Source organism: Prionailurus viverrinus, chromosome C1 (genome assembly GCF_022837055.1).
Source record: "Prionailurus viverrinus isolate Anna chromosome C1, UM_Priviv_1.0, whole genome shotgun sequence".
NCBI classification, from domain to species: Eukaryota; Metazoa; Chordata; class Mammalia; order Carnivora; family Felidae; genus Prionailurus; species Prionailurus viverrinus.
Window position 1 is genome coordinate 90095867 of NC_062568.1, and position 23081 is coordinate 90118947.

The 23081-nt window shown below is 35.4% G+C and overlaps 1 protein-coding gene across 13 annotated transcripts in view; it reads right to left on the reverse strand.

Annotated features, from left to right (window-relative positions):
* The window catches only part of R3HDM1 (R3H domain containing 1), a 207876-nt gene that overhangs the window by 162697 nt on the left and 22098 nt on the right, over nucleotides 1-23081 (reverse strand). For 2 of the 13 annotated variants that reach the window (XM_047873287.1, XM_047873289.1), the window contains exon 2: nucleotides 10258-10368. The exons of 10 other annotated variants lie outside the window; for them this stretch is intronic. The gene's annotated coding sequence lies outside the window, so the exon portion shown is untranslated. Of the gene's footprint in view, nucleotides 1-6493; nucleotides 6567-10257; nucleotides 10369-23081 lie in introns of all 13 variants that reach the window. One more of the 13 variants, XM_047873288.1, reaches the window with a different exon arrangement.

Consider the following 23081-nt stretch of genomic DNA (forward strand, 5'->3'; position numbering starts at 1 on the left):
GTGTACATTTCAATAATTTTTAGTATATTCACAGAATTGTGTAACTACCACCACAGTCAATTTTAGAACATTTTCATCACTTCATAAAGAAATCCTGTACAGTTTAACTATTATCTCCTAATCCATGCAACCCCCACCCAGACTAAATAATCACTAATCTACTGTCCATAGATTTCCCTATTCTGCACATTTCATATGAATTGTTATTTGTAGTTGATAGACATTTTGGTTGTTTCCATCTTTTGGCTATCACAAACATGCTGCTAATGAACAGTCACGTACAAGTTTTTTTGTGTAGACACAGGTTTTCATACCTAGGAGTCTAATTGTTGGGTCAAATGGCAACTCTACTTTCCCAAATGGGTGTACAGTTTTACATTCCCACTAGCAGTGTAGGAGGGTTCCAATTTGTTTCTGTCCTAGCCAACATTTATCATCTTTTTGATTAGAGCCATCTCAGTGGGTATAAAGCGCTATCTCACTGTGCTTTTAATGTGAATTTCCCTTGATGGCTAATGACGTTGGGTACTTTGCCATGTGTTTATTGGCCACAGGTATATCGCCTTTGGAAAAATGTCTATTCAGATCATTTGCCCATTTAAAAATCAGGTTATGTGTCTAATACTGAGTTGTAAGAATTCTTTATATGCATTTTCCACATATAAGTCCCTTATTAGGTAAATATTTTCAAATATTTTATCCTTTTCTATGGGTTTTCTTTTCACTTTCTTAATGGTGTCCTATAAAATACAAAACTTTCTGACAAAATCCAATTTATCTGTATTTGACACATTTGAAAAACAATTACCAACAAACATTTTATACTCCTCATTAACTAAAAATATATATTAATTCTAGCAATTCTGGTAGTATGGACATGTGTTAAGGAACAATGTATGGTCATCTTTGGGCTCAAGAGAAATAAGTCAAAGAAGGCTAATAAGGTTATACTGACTTTTCTGAGGGGTAGAAAGGCAGTTTTTGATAAACTCATTGCATAAATGAGTCTTCCAGAAGTAAATTTGGCCCCAAAAGACACACACATCAAAAACAGTTTTGAAAATGAGACAGCAAAGCCTAATCAAAGACCAAAGGACCTAGGATAATGAAAATGTACATCTGATGTCATGCAAGAGCAACAAGACTTCTGGTAATACTGGTGAAAAGCTTTATTGTAGATCTCAACAGCAATGTCTGAGAATTACTTAATTTTTTTTTTTTCTCATGCTCATTTCTGCAACTTTGGGAGAGCCAGACAACTGTAAGGGGAAAATGATTCTTGCCCTAGGTGTGGGATATACACTATAATCAATAAAAGTTTTATTCTGCAAAGAAGTTTTCTGTCCATTTGGGTATATGAACCAGTTTTCCTAGTGTTTATCATCCCCTTCTTAACTAACAAAATTAAGTTAAACACAATAAATTTCCGAGAGGCTGGTTAAAATGCAGCCATCTAATCACTTAACCACAAACAAATAAAAGATCATTTTTTTTTTGCCAAGCATATGGGCCCTAGTACTATTTGCTTATGTATTCCTAAATTATAGAGACACTTAAGAAAATGCTTTACGACTGGACACCACATTCACCATTCAGATCACTTAACTTGTATATCAAATAACAAAGAATTAATCCAGAGATCAATTGGTGGAGCACAAACTTAAGTGGCAGAGAATAAGGATAATTTAGTTGCTTACATTTTAAAATGACTCATCTCAAATACCCTACTAAATGGAAGAGCTATTGATAATCAACAGATTCAAATTTATTAGCTGAAGAACAGATTCTTCTAATTCTTGGACAAAAACAAGAAAAGGACCATGAATTAAGGCTTAAAAAGGGTTTACTATGTAACAGGTAGGTTCTAAGCATTCCCTATGAGGCAAGTAATAGAAGTATCCTTATTTTAGAGTTGAGAAAAGTTTAGGTAAGTAGGTTTAGGTTTGCCCAAGGACACACAACTAGTGAGTGGTAAAGCAAGGATTTTAAATGAGTAGTCTGGCTGTAGAGTCTATGTGCTTAATCACTTTGGTAGATCACCTATTTCTCTGTGATAGTGTAATTTTTAAATAGTCTTCTACATTCATAATTGGTTTAACTGGCAAACGTTACCATCTATTCTTATTTCTTTCTTGTCGAACAGAGTAGGTCAAGTCTGGTTCATATACTCTAGAATATAAAGCCAGTAAAAATTCAAACAAACAAACAAACAAACAAACAAACAAAACCCCACAACACAGCATCCATGGTAAAATCTGCAGAACTTGGTAAGTGACTAGATTGGGGGAGACAGAGAAAATAAATGTGATGCTCAAGTTTCTGGCTTAAGCAACTGGTTTTATAAAGTTGAGGTTTGTTATGATCATGATTCCCTGGTTTTATAGAGTTGAGGTTTGTTATGATCATGATTTGCTGTCCCTTTGCACATTCTTTGGCTTTCATGGCAGGGAAATCCCAGAACTGAACTGTCAGACTTCTTACCTACCTGAGCTGGTTCCCTATGTGGAAACTGTTCTCTTAGCAACAAGGAGGTAGGTAACTCCTTATTCCCTCATCTCTTTCTTCTAACAGGTCACCAATATTCCCTTTGAATAGGGGGCTCTTTTAAACAGTGAAAATATAAATTTAAAAAGAGAGTGAAAAAAAAAAGAGAGACAAAAAAACTATACCCAGAAATAAACTCTGAATTGAGACCAGTAGATGATTCTTAGGCATGGTTTAGCCTTTCAATGAGAAGGAGCTGTTATGAATACCATATCAGTTTAGATATTTAATTAAAAAAAAAAAAGAATTTATTTTTTTAAAGGGAAGATATAATAGCTGCATCCTGATATACTCAGGGACACTGCCCTGCTGGTGTCATCAGGTTTACCATTCTTGGCAGTACTTCAGGCGACAGTGAGCCCCTAACCCCTGCCTGCAGTTATAGAAAGATTACATTGTATGGGTCACAAGAAAAGCTTGTGTATGTGCATGCGCACACACAATATAATTATCTATCTCTGGGAATAAATCAAGCCACTGTAAATATGACTCCAGAGTTTAACAGCACCCAAAGTCTATGAGTGAGTATACTGGGCCAAAGCTGGACCAAGTCTGTAAAGAGAAGCAGGATTGCTAAACTATAGCAGGGATTACCAGACAATGGGCTGCAGATCACTGAGACACTGCTGAGTTACAGCAAGATCTATATCCCAAGCATGCCACTACTGACTTTTCTGAAATTAAAAATAAATTCTTTTATACTTGCAAAAGTTGAGAACATCATCTTAAAAGTAAGTACTAGAGCCAGGAGTGCCAATACCAACAAGGGAGAAACCATTTTGCTCAGGCTTACATATTTGATTGTTTCCTTCCCTACAACAGGTATATTCCTATGAGACCATCCAACCAACCACCCTGCTTACCAAACAACCTTCTAATTAGAATTTGGCTAGTTCATTCAGGTTAGCCTGGAGAGAATGTGTGGGTAATGCTGACTGAAGCAGAACTCAACTTTAATCAATTAATAATCTGACACCTGGATTTATTCATTCTCTGTAAACTTTATTAACATATATGACCTGAGTACTTGCTTTACTTTATGTGAGTAAAGCAAAAGCAAAAACAAATTTATGAGTTTCCAAAGTTGAGGTCCCAACACTAGCATTGGCATCTTGTGAGGTCTGGGGAGTACCACTCATACTCCTGACTTCTGCTCTTTCTATAGAGGCAACAGGCAAAATACTATCAAGAGCTTTACACATATCCTAGGACAGTATTCAAAAACAACTGCCCAGTTTACAAAAACAGAAAAAAGAAATCTAGTATTCTACTTCCTTAAATAGTGTTTCCAGCTCAGGGAGAGTGGATGTTGAGGAGAACCTTTCAGATAAAATGAAATTCAAGAGTTATACCTGAATCATAAATTATTTAAGAAAGTGTTCAATTTCACTATTTGTATATTTGCAATTAAATTTCATGGGCCAAGAAACTAATTTATTCTTATTGTTGAACCTGCAAAGAATCTTCAGTTAGTCCTGTGCGATAATTTGTGATAACATAAGTTAAATACTATTAAAGGATATTTTTAATTTTGCAAAAAAACAAAGAAAAAAATGGACATACCCATGAAAAATAAGCAAGGAAATAAATAGGCATTTCACAGCAAAGAAATTAAAGATTTTTGATTAAAGAAAACCAGTTTCAGAAAATAGCAGCACTTTCACTGGCAAGGACAGAAAAGAACTCTGCCAAGTGCAGGGAGGGCCCAGAAAAATGGGGACTTTCATACACTGTTGGTGGGAGTGAAAAATGGTCCAAAAGCTTTGGAGGTCAAATTCAGCAGTATATATCAAAAACCGTAAATGAACATATCGTTTGATCCAGGAAGAGTACTTAGAGGAATTTTATCCTAAAGAAAAAACTACAACATATATCATAGTACAATTTTAAAAAGTGAAAAACTGTACACACTGCAGGACTGGCTGGGCAAATGTAAATACACTCAATAAGCTGCAGAAATTCCTTTATTGGCAGCCTTGATGACGGTGATATATATAGGTGTAAAAAAAAACCAGACCAAAAAACAGTATGTACAAAATGATCTGATTCCTTGTTAAAATAAAACAAGGAATTAGTTATTAATTTAGTGATAACCATTTGGCCAAGAAATGCAAAAAATACATTTTCTAAAGCCGGGAAGGATACATACCAAATGTTAACAATGGTTTTCTCTGGGTTATAATAGTTTTTAGTGGCTAGTTTTCATTCTTTTTATTTGTATTTCCCTACTGGTCTTCTAAAATGTATATTAGATATTTGTTTATAAAAATATTAATAAAAACCTATATGCTATTATCTATACTTGTGGGAAATGTGACTCTTTCAGACTCACCTTATTGTCCTCTCAAAAATACGCTGCACATAGTTAGTAAGCAACTGTCCACAACTACCTTATTGCTGAGGCAGAGATACAAAATATGAAGGGAAACACACACTAAAGAGCCAAATGGTAAGCATTAACAATTATTTTAAGGCTAGTACTACGTAGCTAGCTTATTTTTAGTGATTGGTCTTTATTCTCTGTACCAGAGTTATAAAAGTATTCCACTTGGCTATGAGTACTTTCTCCACCCAGCCTCAGTTTATTTTAAAGATAGTTATGGCTAATATTTATTGAGTGCTGAAAAAGTAACTGTTATGATTTTATATCAATTACCTTGCCCCCAATTTAAGATAGCTAACAAAGTGCCAAAGAGTGTACCATAAAATCGCTCTCATGGAATGGAAGACATATGTTAACTATCAAAACAGCTAATACAGATACTTCATTGAGGATTGAGTCTGAGTGTTAAAGCAGCAGGGGCAAAAGGAGAACAAGACAGACATGTAGTTCTCATTCTCAGAAAATGAGAAAATGTACCAAATCCTTCAGAAGAGACCAAAGTTTTCTTTCTTTAAATTAAAAGGCAATTCGAATACTTCCTTTGGCAGAGCATAAAGAAAAATTAGATTATATGACCCCTACACAACGATGACACATTCATGAATTATTCTCCTTGCTAAGGATTCAGGGTAGCCAAGTATCATCCTGTAGACTACTTGCTGTTGTAAGGGATAAATGAAGGAATCAGGTTGTTATCAGCCAAAACACTTGAATACAAGATATTTCTACCAATCACTGCCATAAGAGAATGACAGAGAAGATGACCATATAATTTTCTGCCCAAACTAGAAAGAGTGAAAGGGGGCATATTATTTTTTTAATAAGGCAATAGGTGTAAACTGGTACATATGGTCACCCTAGTTACCAACCTAACAGCAAGCGGTAAGGGAAGAGGTAAAAGGAAGGAAGAGCTCATTTCCACAAGAAATTAAATAAAATGAATAGTGAACACTTACTGCAGTTGAAATAGGAAGTTTACTTTTATTAAGCTGAATTTGCCCCAGCCATACAAGGTTAGTTTATTAAACATTCTTGGCTTTGAAAAGATAGATGCTAAAATACAGCACTAAGGTTGAGACAAAAAGGTGAAAACACCTAGCCACTTAGAATCTCAACTGTTCAGGTCATCTTCAGGAACCTGAAGGTGTAAATAAACCTTAAATAGAAAGTTTTATGAAACTAAGGAGATGAACTTTTTCAAAAGTCTAGATATTCTAAGTGATCTCCCAATTTTCAACAAATCGTATAAAAACTGGTAAATGTGAGGTCAATCTCCAGCAAAATTATAAACTGAATTATTAGAAGAAAATCAACTAAAAAAAAACAGAAGAAGAAAATACCATATGATCTCTAATTACTAAGAACTGGCAAGGACAGAGTAAATCATATAATAATAACCACGTTTTTTGCTAGAATACTGTAGTAGACTATATGCTTTAGGATTTCAAATAAGTTAATGACCAAATATGCTATGGACGCTTTGGGGATGATGGTCAAAGATAGCTAGAAAGATCAAATACAAAAGCTAATATTCACTTTTGGACTAACTGTTTAAAGTCCACAAACCTTAAAAATCTGTTATTTCAGACTCTCCCAAACCCTGGATGCCTTATTTCCACAAACAGCCACTAGGCATCCTCTGTGAAGATAAAGAAAGAAAACTGATAAAAGAAGAATTTCATTATAAACACTTTACCATATGATGTCTGATGGCCCATTCCTCTTTAAAATGAAATATCCTCAATTTCTTTAATCATTTTCTCTGATATGGTTTCTAGACTTTTGGTCTAGCCATCCTGGTGACCATTCTTCTAAACTAACTTTGTCAATTTTTCTTTTAGAACTTGGTTACCTTTAACTGAATAGATGTGTCCACAATGGTTGTCAATACTAGAAAGATACCTGCACTAAACAAAAGCAATGGCTACAATGGGTTAATTTATCAATTATCACTTTACTGTTTTATACTAAGTTGACAGTTTTTTCTCATGAACTGAATCTAATCATCTTACCACTTAAGCAACTGATTTTTTCTTCCTTTTTTTTTTTTTTTTAAAGTTTATTTACTTATTTTTGACAGAGACAGAGACAGCATGAGTAGGGGAAGGGCAGTGAGGGAGAGAGAATCCCAAGCAGGCTCCTGTTGTCAGTGCTGAGCCCAACGCAGGGCTCGAATTCATGAGACTGTGAGATCACGACCTGACCTGAAACCAAGAGCTGGATGCTTAATGGACTGAGCCACCCAGGCACCCCAAACAACTTTAAAGCAAACTTTATCTAGAGGCAGAAGTAGAACCAAAAGATAAATGGAATCAAGGATTTGGCTCACAAAAGAGAAAAATTTCTTACATCTAGAGTTGTCCTATAATGGAACAGGCCATTTCACAGTGTATAAAGTACGGAGATTCCTGATATCAGAAGCATTCTTCAATAATCTGGTGGGGGGTGATCACCTGAGGAGATCACTTGTGTATTAGTCAGGCTATGCTGTAACAATTAACACCTAGAACTCATAGGATTAACACAAAAACTTCTGTTTCACTTGCAGTACCCATTTCATACCAGTTAGGTGACTCTCTAGAACAGATGTTAGGGCCCGCTGCCCATTTTGTATGTCCTTTGACCCAACGTGGCTTCTTCATTTTTCAAGATTTATGAAAACTACATAAAACAACCAAAAAGAATGCGTGACAGCAATGGTATGTAGCCTGCAAATCCTAAAACACACACTATCTGCCCTCTATGTAGTGACTCAAGAGATTCACGCTATTTCCACCTTGTGGCTTGCTTCCTTCCCCAGGTGTCCCGGCCATCTCAACAGCTACCCTCCGTGACAGTCTCTTCTGCCCACCCTCCTAAATGATTCATGTGGCACCACTTAACTACAACGGGGCTGGGAAGTGATCTGTTCCTGACATCCAAGGAAGTAGAATAATACTGGTATGGGAAAGCACCACACATCTCCACCACAACTCACTTATTTTATTCTAACTCAAAGATTCCATGGTTCTAAATATTTCAACTATAATTTTCATTTCTAGTATAAATCTTAATGAAATGGTTTTAAAATTGATTTAGAAAGAAATGTATCATAATATCACAGCTGGTGGTAAAGTAAAAATGCTTTCTGTGTGAGTTAGAACTAAGACAAAGAAACCTAAATAACTTCTGCAGCATGTCTGGATTAAATTCTTTAGTTTACACAGCCTTCAATTTTTAGTATGCCCACAATGTCACTAATGATTCACAAAAACTTGGAATTTTAAACATTAAATTATTTGGAGCAGAAGAATTGATAGGTCTTGCAGAAAAATATGTACATGTACTGACTTTGTAAATAAAAATAAAGTAAGTCCTATGCCATCACTGCAGGGAAAACTTGGTAATTTGGTCATTTCAAAATCTCAACACTTTCCACTGAATTGATTTAATAAGTTATGGAACAGCTGCAAGCTGAATTACACATGATGATAGCAAAATATTTTATAGATTGTTCAGCCATATCTACTGGGCATACTAAATGATGTAAATTGCAGTATCTTTTTTTTTTCCTTTCATTTAGCAAGTGAGTATTTCATTACTTGGTATGAAGACTCATTTACACAATCATATCAAGCTTTAAAAACTTAGCTCATAGTTCAAAATAGGTTTTAAAAAAATCTAGGTAAGTCAGCATACCTGCATAATAGCAAACTATATAAATATGTTGAAAAATTTTAAAGCTTACACTAAAGATCAAATGACAGGAAAAGAAAGAAAATTAATTATATCAGAATATGTTACCACATTAGGAAGACTGAAAAATAATTCTAACAGTCTATATCTCACAAGGAAATTAAAACAACTACAACTGCCTTTTTATAAGATATTAATAATCAATTATCAATATACATAATGAGGAATAAGGTAGAGAAATTAAATAAGACGAACTCAAACATATAAACTTCTAAACAAAGCTCACTAACATTATTATGAGAAAGCTAAAATCTTGAAATAAATTTTAGTTCCACATTTCAAAAAGATAAGATGCTGTCAGGAATACTTCAAACATTCATTGGGACAGATCTTGTAACCAACTAGTGATAAGAGACAATCAACTACTAAACAACTGTCTAAAATATTAAATTGCAGATAGTAAACAGGCAGATTGTAGTTTTCAAAGGTAGGGAAATGCAAAGGTCAAAAGGACTCAGTACTACTTAAGTATCTAACAAGGTAGCAATTAAGGTAATAAATATATGTGTAGTCAAAATCTTATGGAAAAAAATACAGAAATCAAAGAATTCAGAAGAAATACAAGAGGAACCCAGTGATTTTTCTAACATTTCAAAACATTTCAAGGAATAAAATATCAAATATATTAAGGAATGAAAAAAAGAATGACAACATTTTGTGAAATCTTGAACAGCAGTGATAAAGGGATCTTAGTTTTAAGATTACATTAGGCAAACACTCTGAAAATGGAAGGAGATTAAAATGTAGTGATCTCTTAAGTTTTGTTTAGCTGTATTTTGACTTTCAGAGAAATCAATCTGTAACGAAAAGCTCTGCTAAAGATGTCAATTAAGAAGGTCATAGTACATAAAAAGAATTCAAAATATTTTTAAAAATGTGACTATCATTTTAAAGGTTTTTAAAATACATTTAGCCACCTTAAAAATAGAAAATACTGACCAAATCACCATAAAGCACGTTCATGGACTCTGGTTTGAAAATCCTAATGCCCAGTGTGATGGTATTAGGAGGTAGGGTCTTTGGGAAGAGCTTAGGTCATGAAGTCATAATTCATGGAGGTTTCATGAATGGGATTAGTGCTATTATAAAAGAAACCCCACAGAACTCTCTTTTTGTTGAGCTGGTATGCTTTGGATTTCTAAAGCTTAAAATTAAAGAAGCAGAAGACTAATCAGAGATAAAGAGTTCAAAGACCCTTGGTATTGTTTGGGAAGTAGAATTAGACAAAATGATATATTTATGTTAAACATGCACAGTTGCGTGTCTGGGTAGTTTAGTCAGTTAAGTGACCAAATCTTGATTTCAGCTCAGTTCATGATCTCACAGTCATGTGATCTCGTGGTCATGGGATCAAGCCCCAGGTTGGGCTCCATGCTGGGCATGGAGTCTACTGGGAATTCTCTTACTCCCACTTCCTTTGCCCCTACCCTGCTCACACAGTCTCGCTTAAAAAAGTAAATATGCATATTAAAAAAGGGTAACTACTAAAATAAATAAAATAAGTTCCAAATTAATAAAGCAAAAGTAAAATAAAAGGCACCCCCCCCCCCAACCAAAAAAAAAAACCCAGAAGTAAACCAACAAAAAAATACTACCTTAGGGTAACTATGTTGCTCATTGACATTGCAGAACAAGTGGGACAAAGACACTTTTCTTAGACTCCGAGTTCTGGGTCTTTGAGCTAGAGCCAAGTTGGGTTTAAATCCCTGATTAGGAAAGAAAAAAGGCGGAATAAGCCTAGGTTTTAGTCTGTGTTTTATGTTACTCAATCTTTAAACTGTGGCACCTTTTCTACAATGGTAAAATACATTTCTATATAAAGCTATGGCAATATGATCTAGTTATATAGGTAACTGATAAAATCATAAGATCCAGAGAACCTAAGTAGAGGAATTTTAATAGTTTTTTCCCCTCTGAAATCTAGTGAGTTGCTCCAACATGACAATTTTGATTTTTGTTTTATTAAAGAAGTTGTTAATGATTCTGTCTCTGCAACTAAGAAGGAACTTAAGTTTCTTGTTTTTTCATACCTAGTATTTTATAAAGAACCTGAAATACAGTATGTATAATAAATGATTATTCAACTGTTCCTCCTGACCACAAATTACTATGATTTATGTGTCCTATCTTTTAAAAAACTGCTTTATTGAGATATAATTCACATACCATACAGTTTACTCATTTAAAGTGTCGAATTCAAGGCTCTTAGTATATTTAAAGAGTTGTACCACCTTTACCACAATCAATTTCAGAACACTTTCATTACCTGAAAAAGCAACTCCATTTTCCTTAGCCATCATCCCCTAATTAGGAACTACTAATTTACTCTATGTCTCCAGAGTTTACCTATACATTTCATATACATGGAATCACATTAATATGTGTTTTTTTGTGGCTGTTTTCTTTTACTTAGAATGTTTTCAAGATTAATCTATGTCGAAGCAAGAATTTCATTTTTGCTATCATATAATCTTCCACTGTATGGATACACCGCATTTTGTTCATTCATCAGTTGATAGACGTGTTGTTTCCACTTTTTCACTATTTCAAATAATAATGTTGTGAACACTCATGTATAAGTTTTCTGTGAACTTACATTTTTTCTTTTGGTTATATACCTAACAATAGAATTCCTGGGTCTATGGTAACTCATGTTCAATCATTTAAATGTTTACCCATTTGAGGAACTGGAAGTTTTTCAAAGCGGCTGGGCCATTTCAATAACCACGGTGGTAGAAGATTCTAGTTTCTCCACATCCTCAATAACACTTGTTATTATCTGATGTTTTGATTATAGACAGTTAAGTATGAAGTGGTACCTCACTGTGGTTTTGATTTGCATTTCCTTGATGGCTGAGGTTGTCTATTTGCTTTTCAAATTCATTCCTGAATGCAACAGCAGGGTTATGTCATCAGCACAAAGGAGGATATGGATCATTTCACATTTGTATTAATTTGCTAAGGCTGCTGCAACAAACTACTGTAACTGGGTAGCTTAAACAACAGAAATATATTGTCTCATAGTTCTAGAGGCTAGAAGTCCAAATTCAAGGTTGCTGGCAGGTTGGTTCCTTATGAGGGGTCTATTCCAGGAGTCTCTCCTTGACTTTTGATGGCAGTCTTCCTGTTTACATGGTGGTCTCCTTGTATAACCTCTATCTCCAAATTATACCTTTTGTAAGGATATCAGTTATATTGGATTAGAAGCTCATCATACTCCAGTAGGACTTCATCTTAACTATTTCTGCAATGACTCTAATTCCAAGCAAGGTTATGTTCTGATGTACTGGGGGTTAGCACGTCAACATAGGAGTTTTACATTGTGTGTGGGGTTATGATTCTACCCATAATAATGTTAAAAAAAAAATTATGATTTACAAAAGGTGATATGGAAGGAAAGGGCATAGCTGTGTCTTAGATTTCCCTTTAAAATTAGATTTTGCTCTGTCAAAATGCCTTTTCCATGGACCACGATTCCTACTGATACAGCTAGGAACATTTTCCAGTAAAACAAAAGCCTCAGATCTTTACTGTTATCAGATAGCTTGGCTCATAAACTGTTCCTCTTCACGGAATTGTAAGGAAGCTAATATAAGTGGAGGTTTTCTTAAAGAAATGTTATTCTTAAAAAAGGATATATTCCAATTTATTTATTTTTTGTTTATTTGAGAGAGAGAGAGAGAGAGAGAGAGAGAGAGCAAGTGGGGGAGAGGGCCAAAGGAAGAGAGAAAGAATCTTAAGCAGGCTCTACACTCAGCACACAACCAGACATGGGTCTTGATCCCATGATCCTGGGATCATGACCTGAGCCAAAATGGAGAGTCAGAGGCACAACCAACTGAGCCACCCAGGCACGCCCAGGAACCTCTACATTTCAGAAGTTTCTGGCAGTACATTGGCTTTCAACTTTTTCATCTATTGTTTTATTTTCATTTGTACCTTGGGGAATGTTAATTTCATCTGAAATACAAATGTCTTTCATACAACACTGTTAAGTTTTGAAGACTAGAAACAAAAATGAAAACGTTTTTAAACAAATATTGAACTTCTTCCAGATGTGAAGCTTAAAATATTTATGAAATAGTCAACTGATAAGGGCATCAGAATTGTAGTATCAGTATTCCTTAGATGACCAATACTTTCAACCTTAATATGACTTAACTGTAAACTTGGGAAATCCTAAAAGTTTATAATGCATCTTAAAAACAACTTTACCAATTAAGACAGAATACTAATTTAGACTAAAAATGTGTAATTATAATATACTCTTAGATTGGTTTATTGATTGAAGAGTAAAGTTAATGTCTTAAAAAACACATACAACATGTATTTTCCAATGTCTAACTCAGTCCTCTGAAAATGTGAAACGGAATAGTATCTAATTATATTTCTGATATACAGCTTCAATTGTTGCTGAGGAAAAAAATACCAGTACTCCTCATTATATTATTACTTTGTGAAGCATCTATATTTAGGCTTCCAGGTACATGTACAGCACATTTTAACACAGTTAAGTGTCATTAAATAATAACGGCATCTGATTTTTTAAAAGTAGTGCTTAAAACAAAGCCCAACAAATCCATGATATAAACAAAAAACACCTCCAACTCAACAAGAAAATGCCACTAAGAAATGGTCAAAGGACTTAAATAGAAATTTCTCCAAAGAAGGTATACAAAAGATAAGCCGTGAAAAGATGCTCACCATCACAAACTAGGGAAATGCAAAGAAAAGCCACAAAGAGATACCACTTCACACCTATTAGGGTATCTACTATTGAAAGATCAGAAAATAACAAGTTTTGTGAGAATGTGGGGAAACTAGAACTCCTGTGAATTGTTAGTAGAAACGTAAGACGGTGCAGGCACTGTGAAAAACAGAAAGGTGAATCCACAAAAACATAAAAACAGAATTATTATATGATCTTGTAATTCCACTTCTGAGTATATACCTAAAAAAACTTGAAAGTGGGTTCTAAAAGAGGTATCTATATACTCATGTTCACTGCAGCACCATTCGTAGTAGCCAAAAGCTGGAAACAACCCAAATGTCCAGCAACAGATGAACAAACACACAAAATGTAATATATACATCAACAGAGTATTACTCAGACTTAAAGAAGGAAATTACCTACAATTTTGTTTTTCTTTTTCAAGACTACTTTGGCTATTCAGTGTCTTTTGTGGTTCTATACAAAATTTAGGATTATTTGAGTTCTGTGAAAAATGCTGGTATTTTGATAGGGATTACATTAAATCGGCAGATTACTTTAGGTAGTATAGATTTTAACAATATTTGTTCTCCTGATCCATGAGCATGGAATATCTATCCATTTCTTTGCATCATCTTCAATTTATTTCATCAATTCCAGAGTTCATGTTGTATTATAAACCTGTAGTAATCAAAACAGTATGGTATTGGTACAAAACCAGACATATAAATCAATAGTACAGAATGGAAAATTCAGCAATAAGCCCACATTTATATGGTCAGTTAGTCTTTGACAAAGGAGGAAAGAATAAGCAATGGGAAAAAGTCTCTTCAACAAATGGTGTTGGGGAAACAGGAGAACTACATGCAGAAGAATGAAACTGGACGACTTTCTTATACCATATACAAAAATAAATGCAAAGGGTTAAAGACCTAAATATGAGAGCTGAAACAATTAAAGTCCAAGACAAGCCCAGGTGGTAATTTCTCTGACATTGGCCACAGCAACAATTTTCTAGATATGTATCCTGAGGCAAGGGAGACAAAAGCAAAAATAAAACTGTTGGGGATGCCTGGATGGCTCAGCGGGTTGAGCCTCTGACTTCGATTCAGGTCATGATTTCATGGTTTGTGAGTTCAAGCCCCGTGTCAGGCTCTGTGCTGACAGCTGAGAGCTTGGAGCCTGTTTTGGATTCTGTGTCTCCCTCTCTCTCTCTGTCCCCCCCTGCTCATGCTTTGTCTCTCTTTCAAGAATAAATAAAAAACATTAAAAAATTAAAAAAAATTGAAACAATGAAATTGTGCCATTTGCAGTAACATGGATGGAGCTAGACAGTATAATGCTAAGCAAAATAAATCAGAGAAAGAAAAATACCATATGATTTCACTCATACGTGGAACTTAAGAAACAAATAAAGTTTTAAAAAAGGGAAGACAGACAAACCAAGAAAAAGACTCTTCATGCGACTCTTGATCTTGGCATTGTGAGTTTGAGCCTCATGATGGGTGTAGAGATTACTTAAAAATAGTATTTTTAAGAAAGAAAGAAAGAAAGAAAGAAAGAAAGAAAGAAAGAAAAGACTCTTCTCTAGAGAGAACAAACTGATGGTTACCAGAGGGGAGGTGGGGGATGGGTGAAATAGGTGGGGATTAAAGAGTGCACTTATGATGAGCCTTGAGTAACATATAGAATTGCTGAATCACAATATTGTATACCTACAACCCATAGAACAATGTATGTTAACTATACTCAAATTAAAATAAAAACTTAAAAAAAAAAAAAGAAATTCTGACATGTGGATAAACCTTGAGGATATTAGGCTAAATGAAATAAGCCAGTCACAAAAAGACAAATACTGTTATGATTTCACTCGAGGTACCTACAGCAGTCAAATTCATAGACACAGAAAGTAGAAGGCTGCCTGCCAGGAGTTGGGGAATGGGGAATTATTGTATAACGGGTATGAGTTTCAATTCTGCAAGATGAAGAGTTCTTGTGTTGACTGCACTACATGAATACACGTTACTGAACATTACTGAACTATACACTTAAAATTAGATAAGATGGTAAATTTTATGTTACATGTATTTTACTACAATAAAAAACAAAACCAAAAACCTGCCAACCACTCACAGTTTCAAGATATTTCTGTTGCAGGTTTAGGATTGCATACAAACTCATTAAGAGCACACATTAAATACACACATACATACACACAAGCATACACACACGCCATATTCCAATGAGATACTGTATTGGTGTATAACTAGAGAGTGTAATTTTACACACACACACTGAACCTTGAACAACACAGGCTAGGGATAATGACCCTTGCACAATTGAAAATCCACACATTAACTTTTAACTCCCTCAAAACTGAACTACTAATAACCTACTGCTGACTGAAAGCATTACCAATGACATAAACAGTCCATTAACACATATTTTGTACATTATATGTATTATATACTGTATTCTTATAATAAAGTAAACTAGAGAAAAATGTTCTTAATCGTGAGACACCTATAACCAGCAAATAAATGGAATCAGTAATCAAACATCTCCCAACAAGAGTCCTGGGCCAGAAGGCTTCCCAGGGGAATTCTACCAGGCATTTAAACATGAGTTAAATGGCACAAAAACAGACACACAGACCAATGGAATAGAATAGAAACCCCAGAACTAGACCCACAAACGTATGGCCAACTCATCTTTGACAAAGCAGGAAAGAACATCCAATGGAAAAAAGACAGCCTCTTTAACAAATGGTGCTGGGAGAACTGGACAGCAACATGCAGAAGGTTGAAACTAGGCCACTTTCTCACACCATTCACAAAAATAAACTGAAAGTGGTAAAGGACCTGAATGTGAGACAGGAAACCATCAAAACCTTAGAGGAGAAAGCAGGAAAAGACCTCTCTGACCTCAGCCGTAGCTATCTCTTACTCGACACATCCCCAAAGGCAAGGGAATTAAAAGCAAAAGTGAATTACTGGGACCTTATGAAGATAAAAAGCTTCTGCACAGCAAAGGAAACAACCAACAAAACTAAAAGGCAACCCACGGAATGGGAAAACATAGTTGCAAATGACATATCGGACAAAGGGCTAGTATCCAAAATCTATAAAGAGCTCACCAAACTCCACACCCGAAAAACAAATAACCCAGTGAAGAAATGGGCAGAAAACATGAATAGACACTTCTCTAAAGAAGACATCCGGATGGCCAACAGGCACATGAAAAGATGTTCAACGTCGCTCCTTATCAGGGAAATACAAATCAAAACCACACTCAGATATCACCTCACGCCAGTCAAAGTGGCCAAAATGAACAAATCAGGAGACTATAGATGCTGGAGAGGATGTGGAGAAACGGGAACCCTCTTGCACTGTTGGTGGGAATGCAAATTGGTGCAGCCGCTCTGGAAAGCAGTGTGGAGGTTCCTCAGAAAATTAAAAATAGACCTACCCTATGACCCAGCAATAGCACTGCTAGGAATTTATCCAAGGGATACAGGAGTACTGATGCATAGGGGCACTTGTACCCCAATGTTCATAGCAGCACTCTCAACAATAGCCAAATTATGGAAAGAGCCTAAATGTCCATCAACTGATGAATGAATAAAGAAATTGTGGTTTATATACACAATGGAATATTATGTGGCAATGAGAAAAAATGAAATATGGCCTTTGGTAGCAACGTGGATGGAACTGGAGAGTGTGATGCTAAGTGAAATAAGCCATACAGAGAAAGACAGATACCATATGGTTTCACTCTTATGTGGATCCTGAGAAACTTAACAGGAACCCATGGAGGAGGGGAAGGAAAAAAAAAAAAAAAAGAAAAAGAGGTTAGAGTGGGAGAGAGCCAAAGCATAAGAGACTGTTAAAAGCAGAACAAACTGAGGGTTGATGGGGGGTGGGAGGGAGGGGAGGGTGGGTGATGGGTATTGAGGAGGGCACCTTTTGGGATGAGCACTGGGTGTTGTATGGAAACCAATTTGACAATAAATTTCATATATTAAAAAAAAATAAATAAATAAATTACAAAAAAAAATAAACATGAGTTAAAGCCTATTTTTCTCAAACTGTTCCAAAAAACAGAAACAGAAGAAAAATTTCCTAACTCATTTGACAAAACCAGCATTACCTTGATTCCAAAACGAGACAAAGATCCCACCAAAAATGAGAATTATGGGCCAATATCCCTGATGAACACGGATGCAAAAATTGTCAACAAGATACTAGCAAATCAAATCCAACAATACATCAAAAGAATTACTTACCATAATCAAATGGGATTTATTCCTGGGCTGCAGGGCTGGTTCAATATTCGCAAATCAATCAATGTGATACACCACATTAATAAAATAAAGTATAAGAACCATATGATCCCGTCAATAGATGCAGAAAACGCATTTGACAAAATACAGCATCCATTCTTGATAAAAACACTCAACAAAGTAGGGATAGATGGAACACACCTCAACATCACAAAGGCCATATACAGACGACCTGCAGCTCACCTTTAACGGGGAAAAACTGAGAGCCTTTCCCCTACAGTCAGGAGCAAGGCAAGGATGTCCAGTCCTACCATACTATTCAACACAGTACTTAAGTCTTAGCCTCAGCAATCAGACGATAAAAAGAAATGAAAGGCATCCAAATGATCAAGAAAGAGGTCAAACTTTCACTATTTGCCGATGACATGATACTCTATGTAGAAAATCCAAAAGACCACCAAAAAACTGTGAGAGCTAATATATGAACTGAACAAAGTCAAAGGATATAAACTCAATGTGCAGAAATCTGTTGCATTTCTATGCACCAATAACAAAGCATCAGAAAAGGAAATCAAGGTATCCATACTATTTGTAAATGCATAAAAAACAATTAAAATACCTAGGAATAAACCTAACTGAAGAAATAAAACATCTGTACTCTGAAAACCATAGAACACTTATGAAGGAAACTGAAGAGGATACAAAGAAACGGAAAAGCATTCCATGTTCATGGAATTGAAAAGCAAACATTGTTAAAATGTCTACACTAGCCAAAATAATCTAGATATTTAATACAATCCCTATCAAAATACCACCAGCATTTTTCACAGAGCTAGAACAATCCTAAAATTTGTATGGAACCACAAAAGACCCTGAATAGCCAAAGCAATCTTGAAAAGAAAAAACAAAACTGGAGGCATCACAATTCCAAATTTTAAGGTATATACAAAGCTGTAGTCATCAAGACAATATGGTACTGTCACAAAAAGAGACACACAGATGAACAGAACAGAAAACCCAGAAATGGATCAGAAAAACCATATGGTCAACACATCTTTGACAAAGCAGGAAAGATTATCCCCTGGAAAAACGATAGTCTCTTCAACAAATGGTGTTGGGAAAACTGGACACAGACATGCACAAGAATGAATCTGGACCACTTTCTTACCCCATACACAAAAACAAATTCAAAATGGTTGAAAGACCTAATATGAGACAGGAAACGATCAAAATCCTAAAGAACACAGGCAGCAACCTCTTTGACCTTGGCTGGACCAACTTCTTACTAGACATGTCGCCAAAGGCAAGGGAAACAAAAGCAAACATGAAATACTGGGACTTCATCAAGATAAAAAGCTTCTGCACAGCAAAGGAAAAAAAACAAAACTAAAAGGATGCCTATGGAATGGGAGAAGATATTTGCAAACGACCTATCTGATAAAGGGTTAGTATTCATAATATAGATTTTGGAACTTATCAACCTCAACACCCAAAAAACAAGTAACACAGGTAAGAAATGGGCAGAAGACATGAATAGAAACTTTTCCAAAGACATCCAGAATGCTAATGGACACATGAAAAGATGCTAAACATTACTCATCATCAGGGAAATACAAACCAAAACCACCTCACACCTGTCAGAGTGGCTAAAATAACACAACTAACAACAGGTGTTGGTGAGGATGCAAAGGGAACTCTCTTGCACTGTTGCTGGGAATGCAAACTGGTACAGCCACTCTGGAGAAAAGTATCAAGTTTCCTCAAAAAACTAAAACTAGAACTGCCCTATGATCCAGCAATTGCACTACCAGGCATTTACCCAAAGGATACAAAAATACAGATTCAAAGGGGCACACACACACCCTGATGTTTACAGCAGCATTATCAACAACAGCCAAACCATGGAGCCCAAATGTCCACTGATTGATGAATGGATAAAGAAGATGTGATTTATAAATGCAATGGAATATTAGTCAACAAAAAGAATGAAATATTGCCATTTGCAATGACATGGATGGAACTAGAATGTATTAAGTGAAATAAAAGAAAACAGATGAAATATGGGAAGGGAGAGAAAAAAAGAGGGGAAACAAACCATAAGAGACTCTTAATGACAGAGAACAAACTGTGGCTTGGTGGAGGGAGGTGGGTGACAGAAGGGCTAGGTAGGGGATGGGTACTAAGAGGGCACTTGTGATGAGCACTGGGTATTACTGTATTTAAGTGATGAATCACTGAATTCTACTCCTGAAACCAATATTGCACTGTATGTTAACTAGAATTTATATTAAAAAAAGAAAGAAAATCATGAGAAAATACATTTACAGTACTATAACGTATTTATTGTAAAAAAAAAAAAAAAAAAAAAAAAGCAAACTACATATAAGTAAACCCACGCAGTTCAAATCCATGTTGCTTGGGGGCGCCTGGGTGGCGCAGTCGGTTAAGCGTCCGGCTTCAGCCAGGTCACGATCTCGCGGTCCGGGAGTTCGAGCCCCGCGTCGGGCTCTGGGCTGATGATGGCTCAGAGCCTGGAGCCTGTTTCTGATTCTGTGTCTCCCTCTCTCTCTGCCCCTCCCCTGTTCATGCTCTGTCTCTGTCCCAAAAATAAATAAACGTTGAAAAAAAAAAATTTAAAAAAAACAAAACAAAACAAATCCATGTTGCTTAAGGGTTAACTGAATACATAATTTCATATATATATCTTACATATTTCATATGGAAAAATAATACATATGAAATAAATTACTTGATTTAAACTTTTTGAAAGGTTGCGATTAATAGATATGGTAATCTTTACCACAGCAGAGATTTCAGCTTTTTTTTTTTTCCTGCTACCACACACTTGAAAGATATAATATACTCCTTTCAGAAATCTCAAATGGGGAGGAGAAGGTTTAATATAAAAGAGGCTCCCTCCTCATATCTCTTTGAGGGAAAACAACCTTTCTCCTTCCTATTTAAAAATTCTCTAATTCCTAGAATGTAAACAAAATGAACAAATGACAAGGATGAGAATACTGCAAACAGTACAAACACAAGCCAGTAAGCTTCTTTTAAGAATTTTATTTTACTCATTACTGTGTTTCCTAGAAACCCTATCACACTCCCTGGCACATAGTTAAGGATCAACGCATTGTAAAGAAAGAAGAGTAGGCCTGAAGGAGAGGCCATTTCTTCACTTGACAGTCATAGAAGAAAAAAAGAGTATGGGTATTGAGAGAGAAAACTTTTATTTTTTTTATTTTGGAGAGTGTGTAAGCAGGGAGGGGCAGAGGGAGAGAGAGAGAATCTTTTTTGTTTATTTTGAGAGATGGAGAGCATGAGAAGGGTAGGGTCAGAGAGAGAGGAGAGAAAGAGAATCCCAAGATGGCTCTGTGTTGAGCCTGACCCAGAGCTCAATTGCACAATCCTGGGATCATGACCTGAGCTGAAATCAAGAGGAGAACACTCAACTGACTGAGTCACCCAGATACTTCTAGACAGATACTTTTAAAGTATCCATAGCTAATTCAGTGATCCTATATTATAATAAATAGCCTCAATGTCTTGAGTAAAATAGGAAAGAAATTCATTTATGAAAATAAGAGTAAGAGGAGGCAAGGGGGTTTAAAGATACAGAAGAAAACTGTAAATGGAGATCTTATTACAAAAGAGATAATTAAAAGTATTACAATCCAAGTCCAAGCAGACATTGATTAAAGAAAAGGGCAAATCTGCTTATTTCTGTATCTCTTTTTACCATCACCCACATATCGGAAAAAGCATAGAAAGGAGACCACATGGGTAATCTAGAAATGAAGGTCAGGACCCTAGCCTCAGTGAAGACAGACAGAAAAATGAGAGTTTACTGTGACACAAAATGGGTGAACACGTGGCTAACTATCTCTCTGAAATGGTTTCTACAAAAGGTAATTTTAATATGGCTTAATATGGCATACTACAAAGCATTTTTTTTCAGGTTAGTATTTATCCTCAGCAATTATACTACCAGTTTCTTATATGGCAGTGTTCAAAATAAGACACTATTAATTAGTGGTTTTGAAAATCAATTCTCTGAACTAGACAGAAACAGAAGTTCCTCAATCAGCCATGAAGACATGCTTTGGCCTAGAGAGGAAGGAAACATGAGAATATCAGGAAGGATAAGCACAGTTCTGTGTTCATGGCCAAATCAACCTAACACAGTATTAGGACTGGAATATGGCATTAACTGGAGTATAGGTATTAGGCTAATTTATAGGACATGAATCATCAGTTCATTTAACAAAGGGTATCTACCAGCTATCAGATTGTAATCATTTCTTATCAAAGTTGCACTTAAACCCAGGGAGAGAAATTTTACTCAAGTCAAGGTTTTGACAAAATTTTACCTTGAAGTACAATCTGTCTGAATTTAGGAAAAAGAAGTTTCTTTTTCTAAATCTGTTACTAAAATCTCCTACAGCAGTGAGGCTTAGCTCTACTTTTCCCTGAAATCAATACCAGATATCTAACTATATTTAAATACACATCAATTAAATATGGTGGTATACAAGGTATAATTATCAAGCTGACAAAGCCCTTCACCTCAGGTAATTTTTAAACGGAGCAGTGCTTCTTTGGGTGTAGGTGGAAGGCAGGTAGTAATGGAGAGGAAGCTATGCGCATGTTGAACTACATATAACACAAGATTCAGAGTAATAAAAGTTAAAAATAACACATACATAGTGTCTCAAAAGAACAAATGGGAGAGAACACTTCTGGTTTATGTTTCAAAATGAAACTTGAATTTAACAACAGGTTCTTGAAACATGTGTCATACGTAATAAGGGAGAAAGGAATAGTAAATGGTTATTCCTGTTTGAAGAAATATTATAAGCAAAGACTTGGAAGTGAGAAACTTGATGAAAATTTTAGGGAACACTCAGTTGTTTGAGTAGGGTTAATCCTGTGTGTTAAGAAATGGTGAGGTAAAATAGGAAAAGCTTTATCCATTTCATCTTTAAAGGTTCTTTTTGGCACACACAGGGGATTAAACATGTAGGAGATTAAATGAAATTTTATTATTCCTGTGCTCATCAGTGTTTGTGGCATCCCCTGTTATTGTTGCTTATCTATTTTCTTATCGTTCTATCAAGTATTAAGTACATATATAATTTGAAACTGCTATGTTTTCCTTTTGAACTGAGCTTTCTACCTTCATCAAGTCTTGGTTTTTATATCCAGTAATATTTTTTTTGCTTTAGAATGTATTATGAATAAAGTTACATCAGTGAAAAACAAAAAGCAAATCGTGAGGTAAGAATTAAGGCAGAATGTTGTTCCACTGTACCCTGTATGTACCTTAACACACCTTTTAAAAAAACAAAAAACAAAAAACAAATTATCAAGTGGATTTGTAATTACTTATATAGAGTGCCTCTCTTACGAGGATGAGCTCCTCC